This window comes from Drosophila arizonae, chromosome 3, assembly GCF_054131065.1.
Source record: "Drosophila arizonae isolate 15081-1271.41 chromosome 3, UAZ_ARI_1.0, whole genome shotgun sequence".
NCBI classification, from domain to species: domain Eukaryota; kingdom Metazoa; phylum Arthropoda; class Insecta; order Diptera; family Drosophilidae; genus Drosophila; species Drosophila arizonae.
Genome location: NC_142923.1, coordinates 15,269,688 through 15,281,516, shown reverse-complemented (window position 1 = coordinate 15,281,516; position 11,829 = coordinate 15,269,688). Strand labels below are relative to the sequence as shown.

At 37.8% G+C, this 11,829-nt stretch overlaps 2 long non-coding RNA genes across 2 annotated transcripts; one reads left to right on the top strand and one right to left on the bottom strand.

Moving 5' to 3' along the window:
- Positions 1–650: 650 nt before the first annotated feature.
- On the bottom strand, positions 651–1,958 carry LOC149269722 (uncharacterized). Its single transcript, XR_016269294.1, has 2 exons — positions 1,020–1,958; positions 651–965 (listed from the first exon to the last, which is right to left on the bottom strand). It is a non-coding gene; the product is annotated as an uncharacterized LOC149269722 (long non-coding RNA).
- On the top strand, positions 1,226–3,030 carry LOC149269721 (uncharacterized). The gene is made up of 2 exons (XR_016269295.1): positions 1,226–1,844; positions 1,912–3,030. It is a non-coding gene; the product is annotated as an uncharacterized LOC149269721 (long non-coding RNA).
- Positions 3,031–11,829: the final 8,799 nt, after the last annotated feature.

Below are 11,829 nucleotides of genomic sequence, written 5' to 3'. Positions count from 1 at the left end.
AGTTTCGGTTTCAGTTTCAGTTTCAGTTTAGGTTTTCTGACTCGTCATCGTCATCGTCATCGTGGTTAGACATACATAGCACATATTTGCCCTACCTCCATAGACAGTCAGCTCCTCAGACTTTCTATATGGCTCTTGATTTTGATAAACGTTGCTAAATTGTGGCAAATTAAATTATTAAACAACATTTTGTGTTCGCCTTTTGTGCGCTGCTCGACTTCTTTTGGGGCGACGCAAATTGTTGCAAATTATCTTTGGCCTTGTCCAGATTTGGCAATGCTCCAGCGACATGATCTCTAGTGATCTCTTATGATCTGCCCCGATCTCCTCTGATCTGCTCTGATCTGTTGTGGGCGTAGCTCAGTTCAATTCCGATCTAAGGCTATGGTTAGTATAATGTGTGGTCGCAATCCTGGCTATAAGCCAATCATTAGCAACTGCTTCAATTCAGCTTCAACTGCTTGCCAGACAAATTAGTTTAGACTATTATCAAAGATCCGCAAAAAATATAATATAGTTCTGTGATGGAATTGTAACCAAAGTCAATATATTGTATTGATATTTTCAAGCATCGCAATTTCTATAAGGCTGGATACTTCTAAATTTGGAGTTCGCTTCCTTTTCTTCACTAATCAAATATACGCAAAATATTTAGCTGTAATTCATTGTATTTCCTCAGACACTCTCATCTTTTCTTGAATGACGGGCACATGTATTATAAATTCTAATTTATAAATTATATTATATATTTAATAAAAATTGTATTTACAATTCCGATTTTGACTAATACTTGCACCTTTGCAAGCAGTCGGCTTTTGTTGGAAAACGATTTTCGACGCCACTTGGCGAAGTGGCAATCCAATTGAACGAAATGCACACATTCTCTTCAAATTTGAAATACCATTGCCTTTTCTTTTCCGGTCTGTGCACATCATCATTTAGACTCGGTGTTGCAAAACAGCGGGCTAGAAAAACTTGACCTTAGATAGAGAAACAAAACATTTTACCAGCATACTTACGATCAAGGGATAGAACATTGGAAACTAAGAAATACGCATAGCTCAAAAGTATTAAAGCTAAACTCTTCATTTTCTTGGTTGCAGCTTCGTCCACACTGCAGATCAATAAGACTAACAAATTTATAGAAAATAATGTATCGCTTATTAGCTCGTTCAAAATCCAAATAAACTTTAAATAATTATGCGTAGCTGAAACTAATCAAAAAGTATGAAATATTAGAAATATGTTTATAAATAAATTTTAAATATAGATAAAGATATTTATTTAACGTATTTACACTAATACAAAGTTAAGTAATCGTTTATAAATTCTTAAAATATATGTATATATTTATCCATGGGTAACAGTATTCATATGATTTTCTATTTCTCAGCCTGCCTGTCATTTCCTTTCAACTGGAGCTGAAGACTTGACTTTTTTACTTCGGCACGCAGAAGAGACTTAAAATTCGAATAGCATTCTATTTGTGTTTTATGAGTGTCTTGAACATATATCACTGGTTCCAGTTCTTCGTCCACATCCTTCCGGGTGTACCTCTTCACTCATCACATAAATAAACAAAGCCTTGCTTGACATAGAAAACTATATTCCGCATGGCATTCATATTGATATGCTTAAAATAAAATTATACCGTAGCTAATTAACTTAAATATACTAATGTAGTAGCTTACAATGTTTTTCTATGCATTCCTTGAATCATCCTCCAGCTCAGTTCTATGGGGCAGTTTTCCCAGAGAGTTGGAACAACTTTCCACGTGACTACGCCAGGTCGTCATGCACTCACTTTCGCCGCATTCCGCGAAAATGCTTTGGCCAGTGATTCAGTAAGCCTTAAAAATATATATATGTACATAAGAAAAAACCCCAGTTTATGCGCGATTCCCTAAATAGCAGAAAAACCAGTTAGCGCTGTGTCAAACTTTTGCTTGGCGTCCCCCTGTGGCTGACAAATTTGCTGACAAATTCAAGGCAGCCCGATCAGCAGAGCTGCCAGCCATCAATCAAACCATTAAAAGGAATGCACCGCAAAGTGACTCAAAAAAGACACAGGAGAAGAAGACAGAAAACGCCACCTACAAACGAAAGGGCGAGGCAGTGAGGGAGCAGGAGCTGCGGGTCTGCTGTCTGGGCGAAATGATCAGCAAACATGTTGATTGTTATTGATCAGCGCTGTTGATTAAAACGACAAGACAAGACGACTCGCTGGACGCTGGGGATCGGGACTCTGACATTGGATATGGCTGGCCTGGGTGGCCATCAAAGCGACACTATGTCGCCTGTCAAAATTCTTAATCAAATACGCAGCGGAATGTCATCATTATGCAAAGAGCCTCTGGCTGAGCCTCTGGTCCTCGTGCACAGCGCAACATGCAAGGCTTGCCGCCGCCCCAGACATTTACAATTTACACTGTTCAGCGGGGTAACAGGGTGGAGCGGTGTGCGGTATGTGTGTGTGTTTGTGTGTCTCTGGTGAAGGGGGGCCTGGAGGGATTGGCTAACATGCCTAGAGTCTGCGCCTTCACGGCCCGTTGACAGACGGCGAACAACATTTGTGCCACATTTGCTTCACACGCAGCCGTCTATCTCTCTTTCTCTTTCCCTCTCTCTCTCTCCCTCTCTCTTTTTCTGTGACATTTTAATCGCATTTGCTAAAACTCACTGAACAATTCACCACAGCGGCCGGCAAGCAGCGGAAAACAAGCAAGAAAACTCTAATTTTCACACTACGAAACATCAAATACACTTTATGGAAGGGCGACCACAGCTCAGATCTAAACAATTGTAAAAGTCAATTGTATATCGTCTTTTGTAATAGGGTATTTTATGTTAATCAGGTACATCAATAATAAAATGCATTGAGGTGCGTTTCAAATTGGAAAAAAAGAATAGGCACATAGTATTAAAATTATGTAATATTATATAATATATACAAGTTAGTAAAATATTGCATAGATCAATTTTGAAAATATACTAAAGCTATTTAAAATAAAATATCATAAAAACCGTTAATTTTAAATATTTGTAAATATTTTTTGGTCAATTAAAGGTTTTAAACTACTTATTAATTTTAAGTTTCTAAACAAATTTGTCTTATAAAAAATACTTTAAATTAAAACTGATATTTTGTATGCAAATAATAATAATAAAAAAATATATTGTAATATAATAGAGTAATAATAAAGTTTATACATATTATACAAATATTTTAATATTATTTTATTACTATATAATTTTTCATATTTAACGTATAAAGTTTCATAAAATATTTCAAATATTAAAAAATATATTTATATACCGAATTTCAATATAGTAGTTTATTTATTGAGAAATTTTTTATCAACTATATACATATAAGCATATACGTATATGCATTAGCCTGAAAACTGATATAGCTTCATATGTAAGGTATGCTCTAGTTATACTTAAGCTTCAAATATATAGCTGACAGTAAGTCAGGTGTGATAGAGACATTTCCAACTCTTTAAAAGTATATATGACAGCCTGTTGGAAGAGAAATTTAAATTCATTGAATAAAAGTCTTCAACTATGATAGCTAACTTTCCACAATTCTTTGTCTACACCCACAATCTACCAAATCCACTTATCCCCCAAAACTTACCCACATTCCAGCTCCCCACTTGGTGCTGGTAGCAAACATGCTGAGATAGCCATATGATCCTCTGCTAGGGCAAAGGTAAGGCAACTGCAGAGCTGACCGCAGCCTCAAGCTGTCATTAAGAGGCGCGCGCGGAGCGCACACGCATTTTACGAGGCAGCAACGGCAGCAGCAGCAGCAGCAGCCGGAACAGTCGCAGCAGCAGAGAGATGAGAGGATCTGCTGCTGACCGGGCTGACCAGACCAGATCCGAGTGGACCTCTGGTTGACACTGGCTGGCCCACAGTGACAGAGCGAATCGCCTGGTTGGGAACGTAGCCTGATGATAGCTTACTTAGCGATTGCGACGGCGGCGTGTAATGTATGAAGCGGATTGCAGAGCCGCATCGCCTTATTTAGGAGATCGTGATAAAAGTTGGAAGTCGCTTGATTTATGTCAACGCACACGGCGCAAAGACCGGCAGACCACAGTTGACCAAAAAACAGAAATGAACGAGAGAAGAAGAACAGTCCAGAAATACAGAAATAAGAGAAATATAAATAAGATGCCCATTCGGAGTATCCCATTGCAGAGCACGATCGACGCACCTAAGTGCCAAATTAGGAATAATATTGAAGCAATTGCCCAGAGACAACTCCAGCTATAAGTAGAAAGCCCCCAAACTGTCAGCTGAATGAAGTGAGCTGTCACGTTTGCGGTCCGCTTATGTCAGCTTCGGCTGCAACCGACAACAACAACAGCAACAGCAACAACAGCAACATCAGCAGCGAGAGCAACAAAGACGCCTCGTCGACCGCCGCCTCTTAAGCCCTTTAAAATGTGTTGTTATGATCGGGCGGCAGCGATAAGTCCTCGCTGAGGATCTCTGCAGCTGGGTAGCAGGCGGCGGCCCGGCACAATCCCTAGTCTCTACGTCAGCCTAGCGACAGGCTCTAAAGTTACGCGGGATTGAGCATCGGGCAACTGGCATTGGGGCTCTCTTTCGAGCTTGCTGCTCGCTTCGATGCAAATCATTTTACGTGTTGGCGACATTAAGCGCGAAATGACCCCGTTATCCCACTTGTCATCATCACTTCATAAATTAATGCAAACTCGGAAGGCGGATCAGAAGGCAACCACTGAACAGCCGGACAACCGGACAGCGCGACTGGGACTGGGACTGGGACTGGGACTGCCAGCTGCAGGCCAGCGCAGCGCTGGGTCAGGGACAGCTGAGCCGAGGTACACTGGGCAACAGCATTGCGCCAGCTAAAATTACACTGTGGCTAAATCAGGGAACATAATATGATAATCAGATAAAGCTTATGAATTATATATAGATAGATAAGAAGAGATCATATTGACATGCTTTGCATATAGTAACAATTATATATATGTATATACATTTAAGTAAACATATATTTAATGTGTCTGATTCAACATTTGATTGCTAACAAATGATAAACAAATGTATTTGTGAGAAGGTAAACAAGTAGAAGATCTTAAAAATATATATTTTAATAAAACATACTTTATTAATCATTGTTTTCAATGGCTGCATTAAATAACAATTAATCAGACGTTGCTTGGGAACCACTAAAAATAAATTAAGTTGTCTCTGAAAACTAGACTAAAGGTTGCATTTAAATGTTATATATAAACTTAATGGAAAATCAATTTAATGTTGAAAAAAAAATAAATAAATAAATAAAAACCGAATGCGACAAAGTCAATTTGCAAAAAGCTAAAAGGCAAAAATAAAAATAAAAATAAATAACATAATTTAAAAAGAATATATGTGCATAAATTTGTGTTATAAATTGAGCTTGGAGTTCAAGTTTTCGAAATGCATTATAAGAAAAGCTCTTATAAATATGTCATAATGCTTGAGTTATTTTAATTTAGATATCAACTAAACTGGTTTCATACTACTTCATATATATACATATATTAATATACGCACGTACATACTTTAATTTAATTAATTTTGTAAAGATTTATATTAAATTTGTAAATTCAAAAGTTGAAAATCATAAACCGTAAATTCCAGTTGCTCTCACTCGATTTCTCTCTAAGTACGAGACTTCGACTCCATTCGGCTCCATTCGGCTTCACTTCCGTTGAGTGCCTTAATTTGGATATGAGAGTCAGAAAGTGTATGAAAAATCGCACTAATGCATATATACCAAAAGTGTTTTTATTTCAGTTAACTCAATGAAATGTAAAACCTGTGTTAAATCACTATTACATTTTAAAGCCTGAGCTGTTAATGCAATGTTAAATAGCTTGCACTTTATAATTGTCTAATAAGAGTAATAAATTTAGTAATTAAATTTTTGAAACTATATAAATAGCTAGCTTTGTAATGCATTTAGGCTACTTAATATATTAAAAATGCTCTAAAAAATAAGAAATGTGGAAATTCGTTTTATTGCCATAGGCTCCATACGACATGCGAGCTCGATTGATAAGTTCTTTAAAAATCGATAAAAATGCCATTGAAATTCCTTGGAAAATTCCCCCGTCTATTTCCATGAAGGTTGGCCTAGTGTAATGTGAATGCCACGGTGCAGCCCGATGCAGTCGCGATCATGTTGAAATTTGTGATAGCCGCCGTCGAGGACAAATTGGTCCCTTAACTGTTGGCACACACAGAGGGAGAGAGACAGGCTACAGAGTCGAGATTCAGAATTGGAGCTGCAGCTGAAGCTGAGGCTGATGCTAAGGCTAAGGCTGTGGCACTGAGACTGAGACTGTGCCAGAGCCAGAGTTTCAGACAGTTGGTCTGGTCCTGGCTTGCTCCGCTTTGCGATTACGATCACTTTTAGATCCAATATATCAGAGGCGCGTTGACGTCGTACATTGGACGACAATTGATATAAGTTGTGGTGAAAAGTTTAGTGGCATTCAACGATTGCTTTGCTAGATTAAAAGCGACAGGCAGCGGGCATGCAGCACCGTTCCGACCGTACCGAGCCATGCCGAACCGTTTGTCTGCCAGTGTTTTATTTTGTTTTTGGCTTTGGCCCACAAATCTTTGGCCAGTCACAATGCCAGCAACAGCAACAGCAACAACAACAGCCACAGCAGCAACCGCAGCAGCAGCAGCAGCAACAACAACAAAGCAGACAAATAGCCGCACGTTGTACGTGCCGCGCTCTCGAGCTCTGGAGCTGGTGCCAGTTGCCCACTTCTTAGTGTCTGGCATCTGTTTGGGGCTTTGACTCTCTGTACTGTATTTTTTTTTCAGTTTTTTTTTGTGGTAGTAGTAGTTGAGCTTTTTTAATTGCAACCCACAGCGGCACAGGAGCGGCTCCCAGTCCAACAATGACGACAGAGCGCGCGGACAGATGCGTCGTCTCTTAACAGTAAAAGTAAAATTATGCGATGCTACGTGTTGACAACAAGGTGGAGCATTCCAATACGTCGCCCAGATTGTATCTCATCCAGCATGGGCCATGCCATGTGATGCCATGCCTGACGGCCGCCAGGCAATCCAGACGCGTCTCAGCCTCTGAGTTGGAGTTTTGCCTCTGTCAGATATTACGTATAAATTAAATGGAATTAATGAGCCTTGCGGCAATGACGACTAGCAAATGCTCTACGAATGGGTGAAAGGAAAGGAAAATAATATTATAGAGATTATATAGTTTCCTGATCTGCATTGATTTATTGACTGATTGAATAACTATTTGAGTTACGGATTGACATGCGGATGGACTGATATGAGATGAACTGAAATAATTGATTCACTGAGAAAAAGACTGTATACATAATAATGACTAATTGATTGGTTGACTGATTAACTAAATGATGGACAGACTGATTGACTGACTGACTAGGCTGTTGACTGATTGGCGATTGATTGGATTCTCGAATGATTAACGCGCTGACTGACTGAATGAAAGCTAATAAATTGACTGATTGAATAATTCATTGACTGCTTAACTGATTGATAAACTGACTGATTGACTACTCAACTGATTAACTAACTGAGTGTTTGACTAACTGACTGAGTCAAGTAGTCGACTGATTGACCTACTGACTGATTGACTGACTGATTTAGTGATCGACTAATTGATGATCATTGAAGTCCATGAAGTCCAAGTCAGAACAGAGAATGAGTGATAAAATAAATAATAAACCTCTTTAACCAATGAAGCTACCCGTTTTTGGGTTAGGGTATTCGAAAGCGTTTATCAGCAAATGACATCTAATGAGTGTTAGACGACGTCGCTTCAGGTGTGAGTCGTCGTCGACGTCGTCGTCGCCGTCGCAGTCTCTGAGACGCCGTCGCACCTTGAGGATGGGCAATTGAAACCTGTTAACCTGTGGCCAAATATTGTCGTTGCACGGCCGCAAACCGATGAGATTTAAGCGAAGGCCGCTGCTTAGAAAGTCGCACGGGGATGACTGAAATCAGAGTTAGTAAAGCAACTAAGAGCAAGACTCTTGACGACTATTTAACGTTTTTATGATGTGGCTGCAGCAAGCAGTTGGCCAAACTGGCGCATGAATCACTTGGCCAAGAGAAATGTGCAGCCAGGCCAAAGGCGGAAATGAAGATTGCGCTACCGAAGTGTTGAATCAGCAGCAGCAGCAGCAGCAACAGCAGCCGCAGCAGCAACAATGCCCGCTCTGATGGCCGCGATTGATAAGAGCTGAGTCCGGCTGAGAGTGGGTGGGCGGTGTAGGCAATGAGAGGGAGTCGCCGAAGCGCTCAGATTGAGGGCTGCGTCTAAGCCAACAAAAGCCGCGGGTGGTGGCCAAAAACGCAGCACGCAGCACGCAGCGCAGACGCTGCAGCCGATTTGGCCAACGGGCGAGAGGTAGATGCTCTCAGTCTGTGTATTTGCAGAAGTCAAACTGCGCCAGTTGTCGTCCTTTTTGCGGGTAGGTGGAAACAGTTTAGTTTTAATACCAAACGCAGCAACGGACAGCAACGGACGGCAACGGGCAGCAGCAGGAAGCGGCTCAGTGGCGAGCGGAGCGCGGTTAACTGGAAAACCACACGTGCCTCCACAGCGGACCACATGCGGCTGCATCCTGGCCAACGCGCACACTCGCCACAGTAGCTGGCCCAGCATTCGTTTCGCATTTGGAAACGCTTTCATTATCCGGCCGCCGAGTGGCGCATCCTGCCGCGTGCAACATTTAAATTTTATTTTATTTCATTTACTTGTTTCTCTTCGTTTCCCTCTCGGGGAAAATTAAATGCGGCAATGCTACGGCTTATCAAAACATAGTCAATATTTAATTAACACGAAGCGCAGCGTGTGGCACACTCTTTGGCCCCGATGATTTATGACGCACGGACACCCTACGCCTGCAATGTGAACAAATTTTCCCCAGCACTGCGCACTAATTTGTTAAAAGGGTCGCTGCACGCGTGGGGCTCACTTGACGCCGACAAAGGCAGCGTGCGGCACCCACTTGGGGCCGGTGAGGGGCTGCCCACCTAATGGTGCACCTAATGATGTGTGTCTAGGGGCAAATGCTCGTGATAATGACAGCAAATACGCAATACGAAATGCGGCAAATACCCAAGACATATGATGTAGCAGACACACACTCACAGCTGGAATCTGGCCTTGCCCTCTGCTCTAATGTATCCAACATCTGGCCACATTTTTGTTTAGCCAGGACAAGTGATTCATCTCTCGGGATGAGAAATTGATATCGTTTTGAGCACAATAACTCGATTTTAGACAATTTTACATTCAGTCAATCACTTGAGGCTAATTGATTGATGAAATAACCACTATTTTTCATATACATAATCAGTGACAAAAAAAAGTTTACTAACTTGGAATGAATGAGACATTGAATGAGAATAAATTTGGAATTTTTTATTTTGCAATATTTTCTATACAAGATATAAAAATAATCTTGATTTTCTATTATTTCTTGATTCTATATTATTCTATAAATTGAGCTCATTTAAATATAATTCTTAGTATATTATATAATCTAGTTGAAAAGAAACACAAAAATTGTGGGTGAAAATAATGTAAAAAGAAATAATGAATAAACGAAAATAGGAAACAGATTATAAACATTTTAAATTTATTGTCTGTATAAAATAAAAATAAAAGATAATAATAAAATAATTAATTCAAAAAAATAATAATAATAATTCTTAATGTTGTTGGCAATATGATTAAATTTATTTGAATTTTAAGATTGATTGCAAATAAAATACATAAATAAATAAAAAAATTATTTAAAAAAATAATATAGGTTTTTTTTTTATTTCTCCAATGATTATAAAATTAGTTTTACACTTATATACATACATATACAAATATTTAAAATCTATAAGTTTCATAAAAACCAATAAAATAAAATATATATCTGTCAATTCAAAAGCCAATTTACATTTGTTTGCAGCCCACGGCCTTAGCTTGCATTTCCCACTATATTTATCTATACTTAAATTAAATATTATTTATGTGTCTAGAGAGAGAGATGGAGGATGACTGCAGTTCGAGCTGAGCATTGCAGTTAGCTCACAGAAGCAGAGTCATGTCATGTACATCCATAAATGCATTGGGTAATCAGTCAATCATTTGAATATATACAAGCAAACAGCACGTTCTCTCGTTTAACTAATCGTTTAGCTTAATAGATGTCTTATATAATAGCAGACAAACAGACGTATCTCTGTGTGTGTGAACGTGAGTGTAATAGAACATTTATATGAGCTGTCGCTGAAATAGTGAGAATATTCGAGTGACAAATATTTAGAATGAATATGTATATGGTTACATGCCCATGGATATGCCATGGATATATTGATCTGTGTCAACATATTCTAATTGAATATTTAAAAGCTTTATGGAATAAATACATTCGTTTTTAATTGATGTAAGTCTTGAAAAGAGTAAAAATATGCATGTTGTATATCTCTGAGGCTGTCTTTCATTTGCTTGCACGCGCATGATATCTCTCTGTCTCTTTCATTCAATTTATTTTTCTTCCTCACTCTATTTATCTGTCATAATCACACGCAATACTCTCTGTCTCCCTCTCTATCTCTCTCCCTCTCTCTCTCTCTCTCTCTCTTTCTCTCTCTCTCTCTCTCTCTCTCTCTCTTTATGATTATTGCTCTACCTTAAAATATCTTTCTCTCCCAATCTCACTGAAGTTCTCCTTTAATCTTAAATAATAAAAAAAAAAATAATTAGTTTTATTTTAACTACAAGGCCAAATATATCAAAAATTTTAAAAAATTATAATAGTAATATATATTATAAGTATCTTTCCCATCTTTGCCCAATGCTGTCAAAATAAACAGTTAACAGAATGAAAAACAATTGAAAGTCGATTTTACATTGTATAAATATGTTTATTTATTTACTTATTGTTTTCTTGTCTTTACCACACAAATGCCAAAATAAAAACAAAAATTCATCATACATATTAAAACATTAAAATAGAATATTATTATAATTATTGTTACCATTATTATTATGCATTATTCATTATTCATTATTATTATTATTTAGTTTTATTTGCACGCAAGCAATGCCCTCTTTGTGGGCGTGGCACGCTGCATGTAATACATATTGCGTATGATTTCTCATCTGGGTTTTCTTCTTTTCTTTTTTTTTGTATTTTCGAAATTTTTCTCTTTATTTATTTTATTATTTTAAATAGCAAAACATTTACAATCTTATTGCAAAGAAATTATTTTGTATGGGAAAATTAAAATTTTTTAATTTGTTTCTTTAAATTTTTTGTTGTATTTTTAATTAATAAACTTAAACAAAACAATGCATTTATATTATTATTTAGTTTAATAGTTTTTTTTTTTCTTATTATTATTATTATTTATTTTATTATTATGAAATTTATGTAATACATTTTCAACGTGTTTGCGAATTCAAAATAAAAAATACTTAGAATTTATGAATTTGTTTTTGTTTTAATTATTATTATTAAATTGTAATTAACTGTATTATTAATATGAATAGCGAGAGAATCGCACAAGTTCCGAGTTATAAGGCAAGAAATTGCAGCTGTGATTGCATATGGATTGATTGAGTGATTGATTGATTGATAGATTGTTTGTCTGATTGATGCATGGGATTGATGTGGCTATGTTGCAAGAGTTGTTGCTTTGCTGTTGGCTGGACGAAAGCACAAAAAGCTCAAGCTTAATTGTGCTTTCCATAAGCAAAGCAAAACTCTCGCAATCTTGCTGAGGCAT